This window comes from Ictidomys tridecemlineatus, chromosome 12 (assembly GCF_052094955.1).
Source record: "Ictidomys tridecemlineatus isolate mIctTri1 chromosome 12, mIctTri1.hap1, whole genome shotgun sequence".
NCBI classification, from domain to species: Eukaryota; Metazoa; Chordata; class Mammalia; order Rodentia; family Sciuridae; genus Ictidomys; species Ictidomys tridecemlineatus.
In genome coordinates, this window is record NC_135488.1 from 29,369,720 (window position 1) to 29,392,122 (window position 22,403).

At 37.5% G+C, this 22,403-nt stretch overlaps 1 non-coding gene and 1 pseudogene across 1 annotated transcript; one reads left to right on the forward strand and one right to left on the reverse strand.

Annotated features, from left to right (window-relative positions):
- LOC144368937 (ATP-binding cassette sub-family A member 13-like) overlaps positions 1-22,403 on the forward strand; it is a 405,121-nt pseudogene that overhangs the window by 226,961 nt on the left and 155,757 nt on the right.
- LOC144369632 (small nucleolar RNA SNORA40) lies at positions 6,504-6,631 on the reverse strand. Its single transcript, XR_013429424.1, has one exon. It is a non-coding gene; the product is annotated as a small nucleolar RNA SNORA40 (small nucleolar RNA).

Genomic DNA, 22,403 nt, shown 5'->3' on the forward strand with positions numbered 1-22,403 from the left:
TAGTGTGAAAGAATATCCTCATTCTCTACCTAGTTTGCATGCAAGAATGCTAGGGTTGTTCATGAACCTTTTATTCTCCTCCTTCAAATACAGTCATCTGTAAATTCCATTAGTGTGTTCTCTATACTGCAATCAGAAACTTCTTCAAAATTAACTATTTGCTTACATTATTCTCTCAAAAAATGTTGGATATTCTGTCTTCCTGGATCCAAATCGGGAACTCTTAAGATAATAATATATGGCCAGGATCCCCCTCCCCACCCCTGCATCTCTTCCTACTCCTTGGACAGATGGAGCTCTGTCTTATCCCCAGAGTCTTCAAAACTGCGCCTCTCCTTTCCCCCAAAGGCTCTCTCCTTTTTCCCTTTTCTCCAAGATAATTCTTCCGTGCATGATTTAAATACATGTCCCTTTTGCAAAGAGTCTTCTTCAACTTACCGGATGGGGAAGATCACTCCTATAAGTGCCCAGGTTCAATCTTATCCTTCACAGCACCTGTGACAGGTTGCATTTAAGTAGTTAATTGTGCTTGCCCTTTAGAAGAGTGGAAGCCCAAGAGGATAGAACCTGGAGTTCTATTTATTGCTATACTTCTAGCACTGAATACAGTGCCTTTTCCTAATATGCAGGAAATGCTTGTTCCTCACCTAACTGAGGTGATGGTAGATGGCCATGCATGTGAAGGTGGGTAGTGATGATGAGGCCTTACCTGGGTTTCCCTTTTTTAGGGCTTCTAAAATGCATGGGTCAGGGCATGCATCTGGCCTTTGGAGGAGCTCACTACATGCTCCTTCCTTCCCACCTGTAGGATGAACAGCTTCACAGCGCCAGCCACATTGATGGACCATCTCTGAATACTATGTTCATGACACAGTTAAAAAAGAGAAGGGACCTTTTCAAAGAAGATTTTAAAAACACCTGGGTACTTATTAAAATAGTATGTTCTTAGACCTAACCTTCACTATTTTTGATTCTGAAGATGTGAGCATTTGTAGTTTTTAACAAGCACCTCAAATCCCTATAATTTAGATGGCCTGTGGTTACTACTATTAAAAAAAAAAACACCCTATTTGATTCCTTTTAAGCTTAAAGTTCAGGTGAAAGATCACGAATCCATGTAATATTGGGAATCTTGGAAACATAGTTATTTTCTTTATATGTCATAGCTGTGGTTTTTTTTTTTTAATGAAGCCTTATCTCCCCATGTGAGATCTGAGATTGCATTTAAATTTAAATTTTCAGCTCTATGGCTTGTCAGTACCACTTTACATAAAGTTCTTTTCTTCCCCCCCCCCCACAATTTAATCCTCTGTATTTCCTTCCTAATTACTACTACTTCTGATGGAAAGTAATTTTGGCAGTGATTAATTTGAGGGGTCTGCAACCTCTCCTTTGCTTTTTAAGACAATCCTGTTTGCACAGCCCATTCTACATGGGGCCGCCTTAATTTTCTGCCTCTTCAAAGAGCTATTCCAAATTCTATGTGTGTCTTCTAGGCTTCACTATCATGTTCAAACCAGAGTGCTGTCTTCTCTTCTTTGTCCACATTTCCTTGAACTTAAAAAAAAAAAAAAAAAAAAAAAACCAAAACCCCACTGTCCCTGCAAAGCAAGGTGGGGAGGAAACATGCTGCTGCCAATTACACATGCCAAAGAAGGTTTGTTTTCCACGTTAGCTAAAATCAGCAGAGAGCTAACGGCAGGGTGCTCTGTAGAAAAGAGTCTGCCAAAATAAAATGGAATTGAAATTGACTTGGGCAGGATAAATGCTGGTGGCAGGTGCCAGGAAGCAGCAACTTCTGTCAGGGGCAGTGGGAAGTCGAGAGAGTGTGTAAAGCTGTCATTCTTGCATCCACGCCGATCAGATTTGCCAAGGAAAACTTCTAAGGCTGGTGATGAATAGGTTCAGCTCTTATTTCCTGAATTGGAATATCATGTTTGTGTGACATATTTGACAAGGATGGGCTTCACTCATCGTAAGGGTAGTCATTGCCTCAAGAGTAAATGATGGGGCAACTGGGGGGAAATTCGGATGGGAGTAGTCCCAGGCAACCTTCACTGACATTTCTATGTCTGGACAGCGAAAATAACAGGGTCCTTGAGAGCTTCTTCAAGCCCTCCTCTACACTCTCTTTCTCACTGGAGTCAAGGAGAACCGAGCAGGGCATCCCCTACTGGCTACTGTTTGAGGATACCCTTGTTCAAAATACTTTGGACCCCAGTGTTTCAGGTTTCAGGTTTGGGTTATTTGCATAGACCTAATGAGACACCATGGGTATGGACCCAAGCCTCAACGTGAAGTTCATTTATGTTTCATATATACCTTATGTACATAGGCCAGAGGTGATTTTATAAAATATTTTCAATTATTTCATTCATGAAGCAAAGTTTCTTGATGTGGCCTTTTTCTATGGGTAGCATCATGTTGGTGCACAGAAGGTTTTGTATTTTGAACAAGTTCAGAATTTGGATTTTGAATTAGGGTTGCTCAACCTGTATCTTAATTCCATTCTTGTCCCTAGCTCCTTAAATATCATCTTCTAGTAAATAGAGATGCCTTGGAATAGTATGTGGAACAGCTGTATTTATTTCTCTGAAGACTATACTACTAATGTGTGACTTTGCTTTGTCAACTGCTTTAACTTTATTGTTTTCACACTGAAAATGATATTGAAATGGAGCTACTGTTGGTGAGTTGAAGACTTCTCTTCTCAATCACCTTCTTTAGTCTAACCTTCACATCGAATCCCCCAAGGCTCAGTCAATCTTATACTTTTCTTTTCTTCTGTATTCAAAATGCTAGTCCATAATATTTAAAGTGAAAAACTAAATCTACATATACCAACTTGAATAAATCTTGAAAATATGTTATATGAACAAAGGTTTTGATATGCTACTCATTGTATCCTACATATATGAGTTTTTGAATTTTTAATTTTTTTTTTAATCACAGTGTTACATATGCACTCAGTAGGTGGAATTGTCAAAGCTGAGGGTAGAATAAAGAGGTTAAAGGAACTGGAAGAAATGCATAGGAATTATTAAGTTTTGGGGAGAGGAGAAGAATGAACCTAGGAGAAATGAAAGCCTCAACTAAATCACGTGATAAAAAGAACTGAATCTAATACTTGGTCAATATCCATCCATTCACTCAATCATCAGACCCTACTGAACATCTTATTTGGGCTACTGGAGGATGTGCTTGAAGCTGAAAATAGAACGAACTAAGCTCCATCCTTCCCAGTTACAAGGACCTCCTCACCAGTGAAGATGGCAGATATAGTGAAGGTCATGAAAGTAGGAAGGGAGAGGAACATAGGTCTCAGGTCCAGGTGATTTTTCTTCTCTTTTAGCTACGTTTGTTGGCCCTCACTATGTTCCAGTTGCTACCTGAGAGGCTCTTACTTGCACAATCCTCATAAACTTTCCCGAAATGAATAGTTTGAACAAATTGTCAAAGAGACAGGGCGCCCTGGCTGAGATCGTAATTGGGGTACAGCCGACATACCCCTAACAACGCTTCCCTATCCGCCAATCAGAACTGTGAAGGGAGCTCAAGCTTGGAGATGTGAGCCATTTAGAGACTGTGGGAAGACCTGTGTTTGGTGCATTTCAGGAGGAAAAACCAAACTCAGCACTTTGGTGACTTGCTTAGGTGGTGGAAGTGCTTACTGACTCTGCTGGGGCTGCACCTGGTGCCCTGAGGGTCAAGTCACTGTTCAAGGCAGGCGTCCTCAAAGGAGTTTCAGCAACCTTTAAATTATTCAAAAGACGTGGCTGAGTGTAAGGGATGACCCCGTTCCAAAGTGAAATCCTAATTTGATGCCTTTAACATTTTGGCTATTATAATCGGAGTGCTTTTCAAAAGAATCACATCAATGATACATCAGCTGTATAGCAATTGGGAACTTCAGTGGCATAACATGTAGAGAATGGCTCTTTTATCTGTCTAGTTTTTTTCCCCCCCTTTCTTTTTAAAGAAAAATCACCTTTTGAAAATGCTGTTAAAAGCAAGGAATAGACCAAGTATTGTAAACGTTGAGTAAGATACAGTTGTAAGATTGTCAATGAAACAATTTAGATAAATATAGCCTTCACTTATTAGCTTCTCTAAAGAAGTAAACATAATTGAGTTAGCTTTTGAAAACTATATTTAATCAAGGTTATAGGGATGTAGCATGATTTTAAAATTTGTCTATGTCTGTCTGTATTACCATGCTTAATGTTTAATTCATGAGTATATTTTAAACTTTATGTTGTGTTAGTAAGCAAACAAGCGCCACAAAACAAACATTTTCCTTTTTTTTTCTTTTGTTTTCCTTTTTATTCTGTTTTCCATGTCCTATTTCCTCGATCCCCATCACTTCTTCCCTTATAAGTGGACATTTGATCTTGTTTTTTCCCCCCCTTGGGGAAATACAAATAGTATGAATAAGATAATTTATTTATGATTTGTATAAATATCATACAACTATAGATTTTACTGGGACAAAGACTGAAGACTAACACATCTAAGTTTTTTTTTTAAATAAATGGGGAAACTGATGAAAAATTACCTGCCCAAAATATCCAGTACATTCAGGGTAAGTAAGCCAGGGATGGAATGCAGGCATCCTGACTCCTAGTGATAGATTATGTGGCTTCTCCTGTGAGACATTAATAAAATCCTACCCATTTGAAAGAAATCTACTTATTTAGTTAAAATATATTTCCCACAAAAACTTACAGCATTATTAAAGTTTCTGTACAATCAAATGAGATCCTTTTGCACCAGGGCGGTAAGAAACAGATGGAATGATTTATGTCTTTTTATATCTAACAAATGATTTTTGAAGTCCAAGGTCATGACTGGAGTGCAGAAAAAAAAATGGACCTCATGTTATTCCTTAAGGAGCTTAGCATATTTCTGGCTCATAATCTGTGTCTTTGCATCCAATTCCCTCTATTCTAGGACCTCCTGCACATCCTAGTTATCTTCCCTACCTGTCAGCAAACACCTTTTGACTTTTGAATCCCTGGCTTTGACAGCCTCTGTGGAGGAGCTTTGTGTGACCTCCACAGCTTACATTCTGCCCACTGGTCAGGTCTAGCTGACAGGCTTTGGGGACCTAGTTGACTCCTATCCAAGACCAGGAGTCTCTCAAAACCTCTCTTCATGTAGCTAACCTGAGGGCCTGCTGAGATGCTGGATTTAGTAAATACTGTATTTCATTCCTGCAAATTTCTTATTATATAACTTCTCCTGTCTTGGATTTAAGTATAAATAAATAAGAGGCTTGAACTATATGATTTTAAATATCTGCTTTGGTTTTTAAATTCTGTAAACCCAGGGAACAGAGAATTATACAGTTTCCATCTCATAAGACTATGGTTCATTTCCTGAATAAGTATACAGTCTTTACAAGATAATTATTGATTACAAGATGAATAAATATTCATTGGTTGAAAAAAAAACCCAGAAAGTTGTGAAGAAGAAAATAAAAATAGCCATAATTTCATCAGACAAATAAATATGAATCTTCAACTAGGGTGAAAAATTTTCATAGAAACACAACTTTTTGAATTGAAATACCTTCTTTATCAAATAGTATACAGAATATGGAAATTAGTAAAAAAAATACTTTGCACTGAATATGTGTGCAACAAAATTTCATTTTTTTCTAGTTTAGTATTTGTCTTTTTTGTGAATAGCATTAATTTTATATTTTTTTCATCTGATATGAGTATTTTTTTGTAAGAATGTATTTAATATTTTAATCCTTCCTCCTTTCTTGGGTTAATGAATGTTGTTAATGATTTTGGTAACATAACTCTCCCCATTTTATTGGGGCATCTTCCATATGTATGAACACTTTTTCCAAAAAAATGATATAATCCCATTTGAAATTCCTTATTCACTTACCAAGTTTGCCATATATCCTTTATTCACTTACCAAACTTGCTAAATATTTAGTGATTCATATATTCCACAGTATGGTTGTACAGTCTGAGCATTTCTAATCTGAAATCCGTAATGCTCCAAAACATAATTTTAAAAAAATCAATAAATTTTTGCTTAAGGCGTTTCCCGTTGTGGTTCCTTTGTGTCCATCACAAGGATGCCCTTTTTTAAAGAACTGATGCTTCTCTAGTTGTCCCAACAACACACCATTCTTTTTCCATTTGAATTATGGAATTCTGATGATTTCACAATTCTCCACCTAGAATATTTGGGATTTAATTTCTTCAAGTAATTAACTTTAGGATCTCAATAGGAGAAAACAGGTAGCTAGAAGCAATGGAAATAAACCCTTATGCTTTGGGAGTAGATGGAACTGCCTGGTTCTTATGTGCTGACACTTTCTCTAAACATCAGTGAGTTCACATCATATTCTTCCTATTATCTCACACAGTAGTACAGATATGGGATATGTTAATAAAATAGTTAAACAAACACAGTAAGATATATCTTCAACCCAATGCCTCATTTTCTGAAGATAGCCTTTTCATTTATCAATTAGGTATAACATTCTTGCTTGTATGAATCAAAACTCATACTGAACAATGAGTTCTAGGTTCCAAAAGAGAATTTATTTTTTGCACTATTCTCTAAGTCCAAATATATAAAAAAGTTTGAGATTTAACATGATGCCATGGCATAAAATTCCATATCTGATCTCACGTAATGGTTACAGACAAAACATAAGTATGCTAAAAATATAGTATAAAATATCCTTTGGGCTACATGTAAAACATTCCTATAAATGATGTGTTTAGACTTGGTGTCCATTCTCATCATGTATAAATGAATACCCCAACATTTGAAAAAAAAACTGTAAATCTGAAATATTTTGTTCTCAATATTTTGGATCAGGGATCCTCAAACTATATGGTAACTTGTTTGATTAATTTCCATGGATTTGACTATTTTCTGTAAGATAAAACAAGTCACTTTGCTTTAAATATTTCATTCATTTATGTTTTTTTTTTAAATAATACAGGGGGCTGGGATTGTGGTTCAGTGGCAGAGTGCTCGCCTAGCATGTGTGAGGCACTGGGTTCGATTCTCAGCACCACATATAAATAAATAAAATAACGGCCCAGTGATAAATACAACTAAAATTGAAAAAAAAGTTACTATAACTGATGGCTTGAAATTAAGCAGATTAAAGGAGGTCCATATCTGTTTCCCATAAATGACTATAGAGATCTCTTTACCTGCCAGCAGTGTATAAGACCCACTTCCGTGAATCCTCAATAATATAATATTTACTATATGGATGAGTGAGAAAGCCCAGTTCTTTCCTTATTCTACAATGTTCACATGCTGGCTATTTTATAGATGTTTTATGAACTACATGTTTTGTGTTCTTTGTGTCTGTTTTTCTTTTGGAGTATTCATCTTATTTTTATCCACATGAAAACATTATGTTGGTAATGCTTCATTTTAAAATATTTAGGAACATTTTGGTGAACTTGATAATGTCTATATTGTATTCTGAGGTGCCTAGTAAGTCATGCGATGTTAAGATTTGAAAAACTGTGGCCACTTGACCAAAAAATAAAAACAAAAAGAAAAGGAAAGAAAGAAAGAAAAGTAAGTAGGTAGGTAGGTAGGTAGATAGGAAGGGGAAAAAAAAGATAAGAGAAGGAAATAAAAACACAACTTTGGACACATCCCTTAAGTAATTTGATGGTCGGAGTTAATGGGGATGCATAATTGTGGATGTAACTAGAGTCCTTGAATATAATTGTACTCATAAGTCAAATAAGACAATTCATAACAATTTGGTCCAGCATTTTAATTTTTGTCTGTTAAATTATTCATGCGAATACTTTTATAAGTTTAGCCATGAATATTTGATTGGTGGTGAATTTATAACCATAAACTATCTCAGTCTTTTATTTTTTTCTCATTTATACCCAATTAACATATATGAGAAGGTGGAGACAATTTATTCTTTTTAATATATGACATACCTTTCTCCACAGACTTATTGAGGCTGTCTGATGAACATTTACTATGACTGGAAGTCAATATTATGCCTGTTTTGATAGTTTAATAAATGTTCTAATAACAATCCTCACTATCCAGAGGGAAAATATTATAAGTCTCTTTTACAACTGAGGAGATGACATTCAAAGAGGTTAAGTAGTTTTCCAGAAGTCATACAGTATGTTGGAGACTAAGATTGGATTCACATCTAGGTCAATGTGGATAGAACTTCCTTTATCTGTTCATGATGAGTGAGGCCAGTGAAAACATGGACCATCATTCTCTGTCTCTGTCTCCATGCCCGTCCCATCATAAGGACAAATTTGCTGAGTAGATATCCAATAGTTTCTTTCCAATACATGAATAGATATTTACTACCTTTTGCTTGCTGGGCACACTCTCCTATGAGAAGGTGTATACTTCGGCAGACTGCTAGGTGGGCTGAGCTGTATTTGTTCACTTTTCATTCTAAGATCAAAATACCTGAAAAAAAAAAAACAGGAGGGAGAAAGTTTATTTGGCTCATGGTTTCAGAGATTCAGTCCATGGTCTGCTGACTCCATTGCTCTGAGACCATGTGAGGTAGGACCATGTGAGGTGGCAGAAGGGCATGGTGGAGAAACAGTTCTCCTCTCATGGTGACCAGAAGCAGAGAAAGAGAGGAAGTGGCTACTGAGAAGATGAACCCTTCTAGGACACACTTCACCCATCTCCTGCAGCCATGGTGCACCTGCCTATAGTCACCGCCCAGTTGGTCCATTCAAACTGGGATGGACTGATTAGGTTATGGCTCTCACAACCCAATCATTTGACCTCTGGATATTTCTGCATTAACACAGAAACTGTGGGAGAACATCTCATATCCCAACTATAACAGTGGTCAAGTGTGCGTAGTTAGAGGTCAAAATCAAGAGATGCTACATTAGAGCTAAGTTGTGGGTTGTGCCCTTGAACAGGTGATGATTTTTGTAGTAATGAGGTATCACAGGACTCACCAGGGACCTTCCAGTTCCTCTTGATTCTGAACAGAATAAGGCATTCTGCTAATAGGGGAAAACTTCTTAGTCAAAAGGCAGTGAAGACATCACACTGTTATCTCAATAATTACTTTAATAAATCCAGAAAATGGGCAACCCCAAAACACCTCAATTATTTTAACTTGAACCAGATAACTCTCATAATTATCCTAGTAAATCTGAATACATACCATGAATTGGTTCTTATCCAGCATCATAATCCCATAAAAATATCAAGAATGATATACATAAATGAAAGGTTCCCATTTAGCTTAATAATATACCTTTTCTAGCACTCAAATCTCTCTATAAACTGACTTAATAACTGCTTCATAAGAGCTTCATAAAAATCATCATTGATAATTCATTGAATCAGTGGTTCCACAGCCCAGCTGAGCATCAGAATCCCCTGGGAAATTACTAAAAAGCACATTCTTATCTCTAGTCTTTGGAGAATCAAATATTTTAGAAGTGGGGCCTAGAAATCAGCATGCTAAAAGAATTTCCAGTTGAATATGGTATGTAGCCTGATTTAAAAATCATTCGTTGTAGCTCTGACTTTTGTGGAGTGAAGTGAGAGTCTGTGTCTAATCAGGTGACTCCTGGGCTTGGGCCTCTTCAGCCAGGTGCAAGGGGCTGTAAAGGTTCTTCATGACTTGGACTCTGATGACCTTTCACCTTCATATCCTGACACCCCCCCATGCATCGGTGCCACATTCTGCTCCCTCTCAGTTACTCACAGAATACCCCATGCTTATTCACTTCTGTTTGATCTTGAAACGTACACATTTTCCTGACTTCCTGCAAACTCCTATGGGATTATAAGGATGATCTTACCTACCTGTTTTCAGGGCTGTGCTTGCTTTCTCCTTTTTGCTTTGAATCATGGAAACTTGCCTCCTGGTACCAACTTAAGTTTGCTCACTTGATTCCACTGTGTTGTTACATTTTTATATTAACTTCTCTGCTAGGCATTTTTGAGGACAGAAACCAAATAGTCCAAGGCCCATTATATAGTTTAGGCCAATGAAGGAATAGGTTCAGATGTGCATTTTTCATCCCCAACTGCTCTCTTGTAACATTGTTACAAATAATTTATGTTTCAAAATGGTGCAGTTTCTTTAAAAAAGAACTATTCAGATATTCTTGTATTAATTGCATTTCACTGTGATGTTTATGGGCAGTATAATCAGTAGGACATCTGTTCTTTCAGAAGACCACTTTTCTTGTGAAATACTCTGTATTAGATTTTCTGGAGTATCTTAGAGGAATCACTGGGGAAACCATTGACAGAGATGATGAGCCCATGAGATGTTGTTTTAAGGTCACAGTCCTGGGTCTGGCTCACATTTTGCTGCTGATTACTCATCTTCAACATTTTTTTTCCCGTGTGTGTGTGTGTGTGTGTGTGTTTTGCTTGGAATCTTTAGCCTCAATTGGAGCATGTTTATATGTGTATAGAATTTGTGTGTGTGTGTGTGTGTGTAATCTTCAAGTGGTCCATCTTGAGGGACCCATAGATCAATGGTGCATAACTCACTCTATCCTTTAGAATTTTACTTGTTGGCTTTTATGATCTCTGAAGACTTTTCAGAGTTGCTTGATTCCATACAGGAAAAAAGGGAGGAAGGGACAGGATTGCTGAGATCCAGTGGGCTCAGGGTGCTGCAGCTGGAGGAGAGGCCCTGCCTTGAGAGCTGATTAGCTCCTCTCTGAGTGGGAAGGAAGGACATGGTAGAACTGAGGGAAGTCAGTGATGTGGTTCTCCAAAATTTGACTAGCTCATTATCTATTACCCGGGACTTTCTCAAGAAAGACTTCATCAACAGCAGACGAATAGAATGGTAGAAGGAGGGGAGCTCTAATAAGGAGAGAGCCTCCCTGTACCCCCACTCCCCAGGAAACTCAATGTCTGGGAGTTCAAGAACCTCTTGCAATTCTTTTGATTCCTCAGAAACCCCCTAGACCCCAGGCTTTAGGTCAGGCCCTGTCTTCTCTTCCATTTGCATGTACTCCTTCACCTTCAGGAGCAAGAACAGAGTGAACCCACAGCAGCACTTCACCCTGTGTTTAAAGCTGAAAGAGCTGGTATGCTAACTTTCCAGGACATGGGTATGCGAAGGCCTCCTGTTGTCCTTTTGATATAGTAACCTGCTCTTATTTAGGCCCAAGGATAGGCCCAAGGATCACCTAGAGGACAAATGAAGAGAATCGTTAGAACCAGGCAGATCATGGGAACCATGTCCATCCGTGTCTGACTCACTGTTAACTTTGTGCTCTTGCAGGTGACTCTCCTGTGAGGACCCCACCTGCATGGACCCTGCATGCACCTATGAGAGGTCACTAGCTGCTTCTCGCACAGGTAGCTGCCCTCCTGAGGAAGAGGCTGCTCCACACACTGAGAGCCTGGAAAAGCACAGTCTCAGACCTGCTGCTGCCTGTCCTTTTTGTGGCCTTGGCCATGGGCCTGTTCATGGTGCAACCTCTGGCCACCGAATACCCTCCCCTCAAACTGACACCTGGCCACTATGAGAGTTTGGAAACTTACTTTTTCAGGTAAGAAACTTTTTTATTTCAAAATTATGAACACATTGTGAATAAAGACAGACTATGAATAGTGTCATAGACTGAATGTTTGTGTTTCTCCCTAATTTTTTTTTTTTGTGGAAATTCAACTTTCAACATGATAGTACTTAGAGATGGGTTCTTTGGATGGTGACTAGTTTAGGAGGATGAGCCATTATAAATAGGATTAGTGTCCTTGGAAGGAAACACTAGGAAGGTAGCTTGCATTCTTTCCTCCATATGAGGATACTGTTAAAGAATCCTTAAAACAATTAAATTTGGTAGGTTTTTGTTTGTTTGTTTTTTTTGTTTTGTTTTTTTAAGCAAAGCAAAGCAGAAGTGATTCATGAATAGGGCAGCTCCTGGAACCATAGCAGGTTCTGAGAACTTCAACTAACTACCATCACAAAGCATTTACAGAAAAATGGAAATGAGGCATAGAAAACAATGTACTTTGCTATAGTCTACTAGATCAATCAATTGGTTAAAGCTTGATCAATCAGTTGCAGTGCCTCCTGCAACCAACCAAAGTTCAATTCCTGCAATTGAATTTTATGTTAATTTGGTATGTTGGGCCCAGTGCAGATGCCCAGTCAAAATTCATGGTCACCCAAAATTTTGTTTGACAGTTCTCTGTCATATGAAGAAGATAGTCATCTCTAACTCAGAAAAGGGCCCTGGGGTGAACTCAGCCATGCTGGACCCCAGGATTTCTCCAGTTTCTAGAACTGTGAGAAATAAACTTTTGTTGTTTAGAAGCTACCCAGCTTATGGTACTTTGCTATATTAACCTGAGCTGACTAAGAAAAATAGCATTAGCTTTGATATTTTTAAGAATCTCAAATAAAAATATTTATATGAGGTGCAGTAGGAGTCATTTGGAGGCAGAAGTCTTGCTTAACATGTTCAAGTACCTGGCTTTGATCCCCAGCACCACACACACCCAAAATTCTAATGTGAATGCTTTTATTATTTCTGAGGTAGAGTTCACAGGGATAGCTGTTGAGAAGCCCCTGCTCTTTTTAGGGTTGTGTCAAAGCAGATACCTAGGACCTATGGGGCAGGACTGGCTCCCAACCTCCATATCAATGACTCCTCCCTATACAGACAAGCATCTTTGTAAAAAAAAAAAAAAAAAAAAAAAAAAAAAAAAAAAAAAAAGGACATTAGTCACTGACCCCTACTCCAAGCCCTTAGCAGTAAGTAGGAGGGCCAGATATGTTTCAGAATTTTTAGGATCTTAGAAAAAATATATAAATTGTACATTTCACAAAATCTTCCATAGTTACTTTAAGAAAAATGACCCATAACAGGACATACCTATCTGCAGGGAACTGTATGACTTACGCAAAATGAGGTCAAGGCCATAAATGAGGTTGGGAGTGGTGAAACATGCCTATAATCCCAGTGGCTGAGGAGGATGAGGCAAGAGGACTGTGAGTTTAAAGCCAGCTTCAAGCAACTCAGCAAGACATGAAGCATCTCAGTGAGACCCTGTCTCTAACTAAAAAAAAAAAAAAAAAAAAAAAGACCTGGGAATGTGGCTGGTGGCTCCGTGGTTTTTTCTGTACCATAGGTCAGGGTTTGCTGGCGATAAATTTAGAGGAGTCCAAGTTTTGCCATCCAGGTAATTTACACAAGATAGTCTTGGGGCTTTTGGGGTTATAGATTCATAAACTTGGGATTAGAAAACAAAAGGGGAACCCTGATCACTGATCACTTCTGCCTCTGTTCAGTTGGCTTCTCCCCAGATTCAGCTGCAGCTCTCTTGTCATAACCCATACTCTCAAGAACTAATCTAGTCCTAAAAGAACAGCAATAATACCTTCTGAGGATGGAGCCCCATGATTCAATTTTCTTCCAATAGGACCCACCTCCTGAAGCTCTCCCCACTGAAACACAGTCAAACCAGTGACCAAGCTCCCAGCATGTGAAACTTGGGGAACACACTCAATCCTCTGAGACAATAGCAGTATACAAGGCACAAATCATACCCTCAGAAAGTCAGCAATCAGTAGAGAGAATAATTTTACAAACATAGGGGAAAATCTTAGAAAAGTCATGAGATGGGTAGATATTTGGTTTGAGAGTTATATCTAAGTTGCAGGAAGAGGTTGTTTTTTGTTTTTTGTTTTTTGTTTTGTTTTCTTTTGTTTTTAAAGGTTTTTGCACCTGAACTCAATCTTCAAATATAAATATATGTTTCTTAGGCAAGTCAGAGAGAAAGTTTCTTTTCTCTTACTTGCTAGAGGAAGAAGTGTGAGTAAATGTGAAGAGTAATCCAGCAAGTCTTCATATTTCCTGCAGATGACAGAGGCATTCTAAGTAGAAGGTTCTTTGTTTTGTAAACAAAATGAAGGAAAGCATTAAGAACATTTTAAACTCTGGGAAATGATATAATTGGGATAATTCTTGTAGCTTTCAGGCATGGAATCTGACATGGAGCAGTCCATTTGATTTTCTTTTTCTTATAGGCAACTTTTCAGTCTGCAATAATTTGTTCTTTATTTTTAGAGTGGAGATTTTTTATTTTCCAATTTATTTCCTCAGCCAACTTGAAGATTTAGTATTTTTGAGTTCTGGATAATTTTCTTCTTTTATAATTTTAAACATTTCTTCACCCCTCTTTTTTTTTTTGAGTTCCTGTTAAATACAAATAGTAACACTGGAGAAATTCTACAAACAGATAGTCAAAAAGAAAAGGTAAAGAAATCTTGAAGCGGGGCACAGTGGCTCATGTTAAGATCTCATGTTAGGATCTTTCAGATCCATTTTTCAAGTTCTTTATCTTTCCTTAAAGTTTTTTCTTTTTTTCTTTTGTACCAGAAATTGAACCCGGGGAAACTTACCCACTGAGCCACATTTCCAGCCCTATTTATCTTTTTTTATTTTGAGATGGGCTTTCATTAAGTTGCTTAGGGCCCTCCTTGCTGCTGGGGTTACTGTCATATGCCACTGTGCCCTGCTTCAAGATTTCTTTACCTTTTCTTTTTGACTATCTGTTTGTGGTATTTCTCCAGTGTTACTATCTGTATCTAAACAAGGATCATCCTCTTAGTTAACTTCTTCAATAATATTTTCAGGAAGTCTTTCTTCCTGAGTTTAGAAACTCCTGTGTAGGCATGTGATCCTGTTACTGTTCTATTGCTTTTGGTTTGTCTGGTTGGTTGGTTGTATATCCCTTTAGTGACTCCTTTGTTAGTCTGCATTTTTTGAGTTTTCCTCTGACTCCTGGGATGTGTGATTGTCCTTGTTGTTTTATCAGATAAGGGTCTCATTTATTGACTAGAGTAGTTCCCAGAGAGATGGAGCCAAAGAACTTTCTACCTCTATGGAGCTGCAGATGACTATCAGTATATTCCTGCTTCCCCCAGGGCAGGTAGCAGAACTTTCTGCTGTTTGTGCTCTTGTTAATTCAGGAATAGAAAGTATTGACCCCCTCCAAATAATCAGAGAAGACAGAGGTCTGTTACCTAGGAATTTGCAGTCCCCAAGCCACCCTTCCCCCAAGGGTACTTGCTTATCCTTGCCCCTGGCCATTTTGCTCCTGGCTTCAACCTGTGTTCATAGGTTGCCTGGTCTACAGGGAAGAAGACTCTGAACCAGCTTTTTCTGGGGTAACTCCCACAGAGCCTAAGACCCCACTTGGAACCTGATGGTTACCAATATCAGAAGCTGCTGGGATCAGGAGAGAGAGAAAGGTTGGAGTTGAGAGTAGGGAGAGGAAAGGAGAAAGGGCATGGGTTACTATCTTCCTAGAAACCCTAGAACTTGCCAAGACAGTTTAATCCCATCTGCATCAGAATCATTAGCGCTTTCTTTAATCAGGAGGGCCCTTTGGGATGGTGCTCAGCAGTATGCATTTGCTCTGCTAAGCTCACTGGGTCACCAAGATGTACATCAAATGTTGAGAAATAACAATTTGGAGAGGGAAAGTGACCCCCTTATGACCTACCTCAGAAATCAATAAATTATGTCCCCATTTATGAACGACCTCAGGAAGGAGTAATTTTCAATCCCTAGAATCTGTTAAAGACAGATGTCCAGTGCTTCAAACACTGAGATTTACTTCAAGTTGGCAAGAGCTTGAAGGCAACCAAAGAGAGAGAGAATTTAGGAGCCCGTATTTGAATTTTATGGCAAATGAAATACTTTAAAGCCAATTTTTGTTATTTTCTTTAAATGGTGATCTCTAGACCTAAGCAAAGAGCAATAAAAAGTAAAGCATAACTTTTATACATGTTTTTTTTTTTTTTTTTTGTAATCATACAAAGGAACCAGTTTAGGGATCAAATATTTTTCTTTCAGAAAGACAGTTTTAACTTTTCTATTTGTTCTTGGATGATGGGTCATAGGAGAATAGTCCAGAGATGTCACAAATGACATTTCCTTTTATATGGGCTCCATTTCAGTGGAGAGTGTATCCCTGTCCTGTGGAAGTGTTTTCTCACGTGTTAGACAACTGAAGGATGTTTTTCCAGAGGGTGCACTGCTAACTTATGGGGCAAAGCTTTGTTGTTCATTTCAGGCTGCTTCATCATTGTTTATTTTGGACCACAGAAATAGGGAATCATATCAGGCCAGTTGTAAACCACCTAAATATTTTAAGACATTTACTGTATCTTATACAGCAGGGAACATGGTGGTTTCCTATAAATAATTATTGCCTTCTGGATTTAGGAGCTACAGAGGTGTTTTCATTCTGGGTTTATATATTGTTAATGTTCTGAAAATGACATTGTCCTCAGCAGAAATACCATTCTTACTTGGTCCAATGAGTTTTAGTTTCTCTTCCAGCGAATTTTGTTCCTGTTTAAATGGTAAGAGTTCAGGGAAAGCCAGATATAGGGAAATTAAATATTCAGACAGGATGACTAATTTGGTCAATAATTTCCGTATATTAATGATATGTCACAATGTGTTGAACAAACTGTCTCTGAGAACATACTGAGGTCCAGCTCCTGTCCTAAGCACCAAGCCCTTCTTTTCCAGGATTGTTTTGTTTCAGTAACAAGAGGGCTACCATTAAAGTCCAGTAAAGATGTGCATCAGGGCTACTGGGAAGGAGGGAGAGAGTGCAGGCAGGTCAGGGCTATTGGGAAGGAGGCAGGGATGAGGCTGGGAGTCACAGCGGGAACAGTGTTGGAGCTGAGGCTTCTAGGCTAGCAATGGTTTCTGGTCATGTAACCAGGAAGCTTAGAAGAGTGACTTGAAGGGATTGGAACTTAGAAAGCAAATCCACGTGATCAAAGTGGTTGCAATTGGGTGCTGCCTTCTAGGAGATAGGTTGCAGTTGGGTGCTGCCTTCTAGGAACAGGCCGGGGATATCCAAGCCTGAAGACTGTGGAGGGCAAACATCATGTGGAAGGGTTCAACACTGTTTCCAGGCTCACAAATGAAGAGGAGACATGGAGGGTTGTGGTTCTGTGATAAAGTGCTTGCCTAATACATGTGGGGCCCTGGGTTCAACCCCAGCACCACATAAATAAAATATAATAAAATAAAATTTAAAAAAGGAGATGTTGATAAATTTTATATATAAATTATTTTAGTTTTGATGACACGCATATCTATGAGATTAATGAAGTTCTATGTGGTATATTTTAACACATGGGTGCAGGGTATACTAAATAAATTGAGACTCCCTTTACCCATCATTCTCCCATACCCTTCATAACCTTTAGTAATCACTATTCTACTTTAATGTTGACTGTTTTAGTGTCCACATATGAGAGAATATATTCAGAACTTGTCTTTCTGTGTCTGGCTTATCTCATTAATAATGACCTCCAGATCCATCTGTTTTGCTACAAATGAGATGATGTTATTTTTCTTTAGGGCTAAATACTATTTGGCTGTGTATAGATACTACATTTCCTTTATCTGTTCATCTGTTATTGGCACCTAGGTTGATTCCATATTTTAGCTATTGTGAATGATGCTGCAAAAATATGGGCCTGCAGATATATCTTTGCTATGCTGACGTCATTTTCTTTAGATATATATGCACAAGTGGGATAGCTGGATCATATGATAAATTTTGAGCAGAGAGAATATCAAATTTGTACATTAGAGAAAGCAAGGAAGGAATTAGGGAAACTGGAAATCTAGAAAGTCCCCAAATCTATGTGAGTTCCCATGGCACAAATAGGGAAGTTTCTTCTCATTCTTGACTTGCACTGTGGGACACAGTGGTGCAACAAGTCTAATTAACTTAGATCTCCCTACATTTAATGCTTATAGCAATTCAGAAATATAATTAAGTGGCAATTATTAAAAAATTAGTATGTAATAATTATACATATTGTGACATATTCATGCATGAACTTCACATAATTTGGTCAATGTCAATAATCAGTGTCTCCCTTTGAAACCTCACCTCCTCCTACCCACTGATCCCCTTAGTCTGAAGAGTCCACTTTGCATTGTCCATGAACAAAATCAACAAATGACAAAAATTTGTGATTGAGCTCTCCTTTAAGTTTTGTCTTTCTTAAAAGAAATCAATATTATAGATTTTTTGGAAGAAACCACTATATACTCATATACATTTTTTAATTTATACACTAATTCTTTCCCAAGTGATTTGGGGCACTGTTTATATATGCTATCAATAGTGTTAATTATACATCATTCTTCTTTCTTTTGGGGATGAGTGCTCCTAAAAATGTGCTCTCAAAAATAATTTGTAAGTTACGTAGTGTGAGTTCTAGAGAGTAATAAATCTATGTTCTTTCATAAATATTATAATTTAGAATTTTAATTGTTTGTAATGATTCCCATTCCCAATGAGTCAAATTTAAAGTTGTGTGAAACATCTTTTTCTCCACATTTCTTCTTCAAGAATTTTCTTAAAGTTGATGTATAAAGTTTAATATAGCATTTGTTTCTACATCTCCCCCAAAGCTACATGAATGTCTTTTTTGCTGATGGTCTTTTCAGTAAAGCAAGTCAAAGTTGGTGACCTTGGTTTTGGTAATGCTGCTTGAGCTCTTTATTGACTTTTGAGACTTACACCAGCAAAATAAATACCATAACTCAAAGTTTACTTAAAGCCGCATAGGATTCTGTGCTGAAGACCTCTTGCTAAGAAAATGCAGTTCACTATAGTTTACAGATAGAAACAAAAGGTTGAAACATAGAAGTGGTTTTATTGTGGGGCTTTGTAATAGGACAAATAATCAGCTCAAACCAGAGTGCCAACATTAAGAGAACAGTGTTATGCATTTTAATATATTAACATAATGTAATATTATACAGCCTTTAAAGTTTGTTTTTAAATCCATGCAAAGTGTGAAAAATGGCTACATTATAAAATTAAGCAAAAAATGAGAAAATAATACAGTGTGGATACAAGTATATAAAAATGCATGTCTGTGGTGGCAAGGATGTGCTTTGAAGAAATTTCTCAATTTTATTTTTGCTCGTTTGGGTCTTACCATAAAAACACTAGAAAAATAGTTTTATCTGAGGAACTAGGGCTCATTTGCTTGGATCAGCTTGACTAGGGTACATTTTGAGATCAGAATGTGATTCTTTGCTTTCTGTTGGGAGCCACTAACAATTCCATTTTATCTCCCCTGTCTTACCACAAATAGCAGTGGGAATGACAATATGGACCTCACCCATGTGCTCTTACGGAAGTTTAGAGATCAGGATCCTCTCTGTGCTGACTTAAACCTAGATCTGTAAGTATCATGTGCCCTCTGCAAAAGTAAAGTTTCCAGCCAGCAATACCATAACCTGGAAGGACCCTTTTCCTTCAAGTTTGGTATTTAATGTTAGAAATTTATATTACATTACATGAAAAGAATGTTAGCCTAATGAGTAGGTTACTGAAAATGCCATGACATAAGATTCCTAACTGCCTCTATCTCTACTTCATAGACACATGATTTGTATCATGTCAAAAATTAATAGCTTTCAGAGGCTGGGGTTGTGGCTCAATGGTAGAGCACTTGCCTGCCATGTGTGAGGCACTGGGTTGAATCCTGAATACCACATAAAAATAAATAAATAAAATAAATGTATTGTGTAAATCTACAACTAAAAAAAATAATAATAATAGCATTCAGTTCACTTAATAAAACCCAAAGATAAAAAAATAATGAAGTAGCAACTAAGTATGAATTACATGTTAACCATTATGTACTTTTAGGGAAAACTTTTACATATGAAAATTAATTACATATTTCTTTTTAAATAAGAGACTTACAAGGTCAGTACACATGTAAATGAGAATGTGTGGCAATTGTCTGTTTCTGCCTGACTTATTTCACTTCAATGCAATGTCCTCTATTTCCATAAAGGTTGCTGAATAATATTCCATAGGGTATACATACACCACATTTTATTTATCCATTAATCCACTGATTGAAACCTATGTAGATTCCATATCATAGAAGTAGAGAGTAGAATAAAGGTAACCAAGCCTAGGAAGGGTGGAGAGGAGGGAGGAAAGAGGATGGTCAATGTGTACAGGGTGAAGTTGGGAACAATAATTAACTGAATATTTCAAAATAGCCAATAGAGTATTTTGATTGTTCACAACACAAAGAAACAATAAATGTTTTAGATGATGGATATAATAATTGTCCTGATCTGATCATTATAATTGTATACACATACTAAATATGACACCATACATCATAAATATGTGCATTTATTAGGTGTCAATTAAAAATTTTAAAACATTTAAAACAAAAAGCTCAGTATATCAGTGCATGAGTTACTTTAAAGATAATTTTTATAGTATTTGAAAATAATATAGAGATTACTTTCATATAAAACCTTGATAAAGTATGCCTTTCTTCATAAATAGTTCTTTCACTCTTATTTTTTCTGAAATTTTAATTATTGAAGAATGGCTATAAATAAACTACTGCCACAAGAACTGAGATTAATAAAGAATATGGCCCTGGTCTCAAGGAATTTACAATTCTGGATAGAACAAATGAGGCAAGCGATAAAAACCATAATGGTACATTGAATGCTAGAAGTGTATTTTTAAAGTAATAAATACAGACATCTAGACAAGAATGCAGTATCTGCAATATGTTTTCTAATTTGTGATGACACATTTGGCCTATTAGTCATATTGGTAATTAGCTTGAGACTGAATAACTATTAATGGTCTCAGTATGGAAGAATTAATAGAAAATTAATTATGTTGCTTCACTTTAGTCTTCTCTTGAAAAACAAAGTAATTTATTTATCTAGGGCTTTAGTGGTGATGTTTTGATTTCTCTTTCCTTTAATGAAACACGCAGGATATAAAATACATCTGTGTTTTGGGAAATTGAAATAACCTGGGGTCTCACATGATCCAAACTTGGCCCAACGGGGCATCAAAGAAAGACCAGTTAGTAGAGAAAAGAAAAAGATGTTTATTTCATTTAATCTCCCAGGAGGAAATTAAAAGGTGGAATAAATGCTTCAAGGACAGCAGAACATATTCACAATTCTGTTTGGACATCGATTTAGCTTTCAGTTACTTTGCAAACATCGCAGTAGTCCTCTACACTCTTGGCCTGCCTCTCTGCCCCAGAGTGCTGTCCCTCAGCCCAGCCTGCACACCACCCTCACGCTGTATCCCCTGCCCTCTCTTCTGCCTTTTGGGGTTTATGTTACTTTCTGTCTTTTCTTTTTGAATTTCATGTATCTGTCCTTAACTCATTTCTACCTATAACCATTTCTACCCATTTCCCTGGTTAACATAGCAAAAGGCTCTGGCATTGGAGGATGCTTTGAATGCTTACAGTAATAATAATTTATGTCCATGTTACACAGACAGTGTTTGATTCACTGGGGTTCCAAATCAAAGCAGAAAGCTTTTTCTTCAGTAAATTTCTTTGTGTAAGAATAAAATATTATTGGATTCAGTGATATCTACATTTTTATGTTCCTAGCAGACTTTAGCAAGCACTTTATCATTAATCAGGGAAATATTCTGAAATAACAGATGGGACTCTGCTTACGGATTGCTTTTCTGTTGAGAGGCTCAGCACTGAGAATCATATGCAAAATTCTTAGGTTGAACAGTAACTTTCAATCTCCGCACTTCCCCCCGCCCCCCCGGCCCCCACCACAGAAGTTAGTAAAGAGTTCCAGAAAAACTAATTATGGTGTAAATCTGACCTAAAATACTTTTTTACTCATAATAATCAATGGCACATAATTTAAATTTTAAAATGTTTTTAAGTTGCCAATTTTTAGAAGTAGAATGCTAGATGTACATAACCTAATTCATTTTACAAGGCTCGTATCAGGTGGCACTCTGGGGATAAATTCCCCTACTATTTCTGAGGCAAAATGATCACTTTCCATACCCATTCTTGTTAGAGTTTTAATATGAAACAAATGTGCTAGTCAGCAATTGAGAAGATGTGTAAGATGTGTAAATTTATTATCATAAATTGAAGAAAGCCATTACCATGATTAGATTGCAGAAATGTGGCAGATTAACTCATTGGCCTGATATCTCCCATGCTCAGGACTATCTAGGAGGCTTGTTGGCCTGCAGACGCTTAGGAGAGATGGCATCCTTAGAGCCTGGCATGGATGCTGACAGGTCCCCTCTGAGGTGTTTGTAAAGTTGGGAAAGAAGGTCAAGGGTCAAAAGCATCAAGTGCATGTTAGGTATCAAAGGTTCGGGTGGAAAACACATAACTGGGACTGGGTTGGCCTCAAACAAATTCTCACCTCCACCACTTATTAGCCATGTGACCTGGGCATCTAACTGAACCTTTTATGTGCCTCTGTTGGCATCCATGTTCTTCTACCTCTATAGGAAGAACAGCACCCACCTCAAACACCTGGGTCACCTCTGTGGAGTGCTTCTTTGTGTTT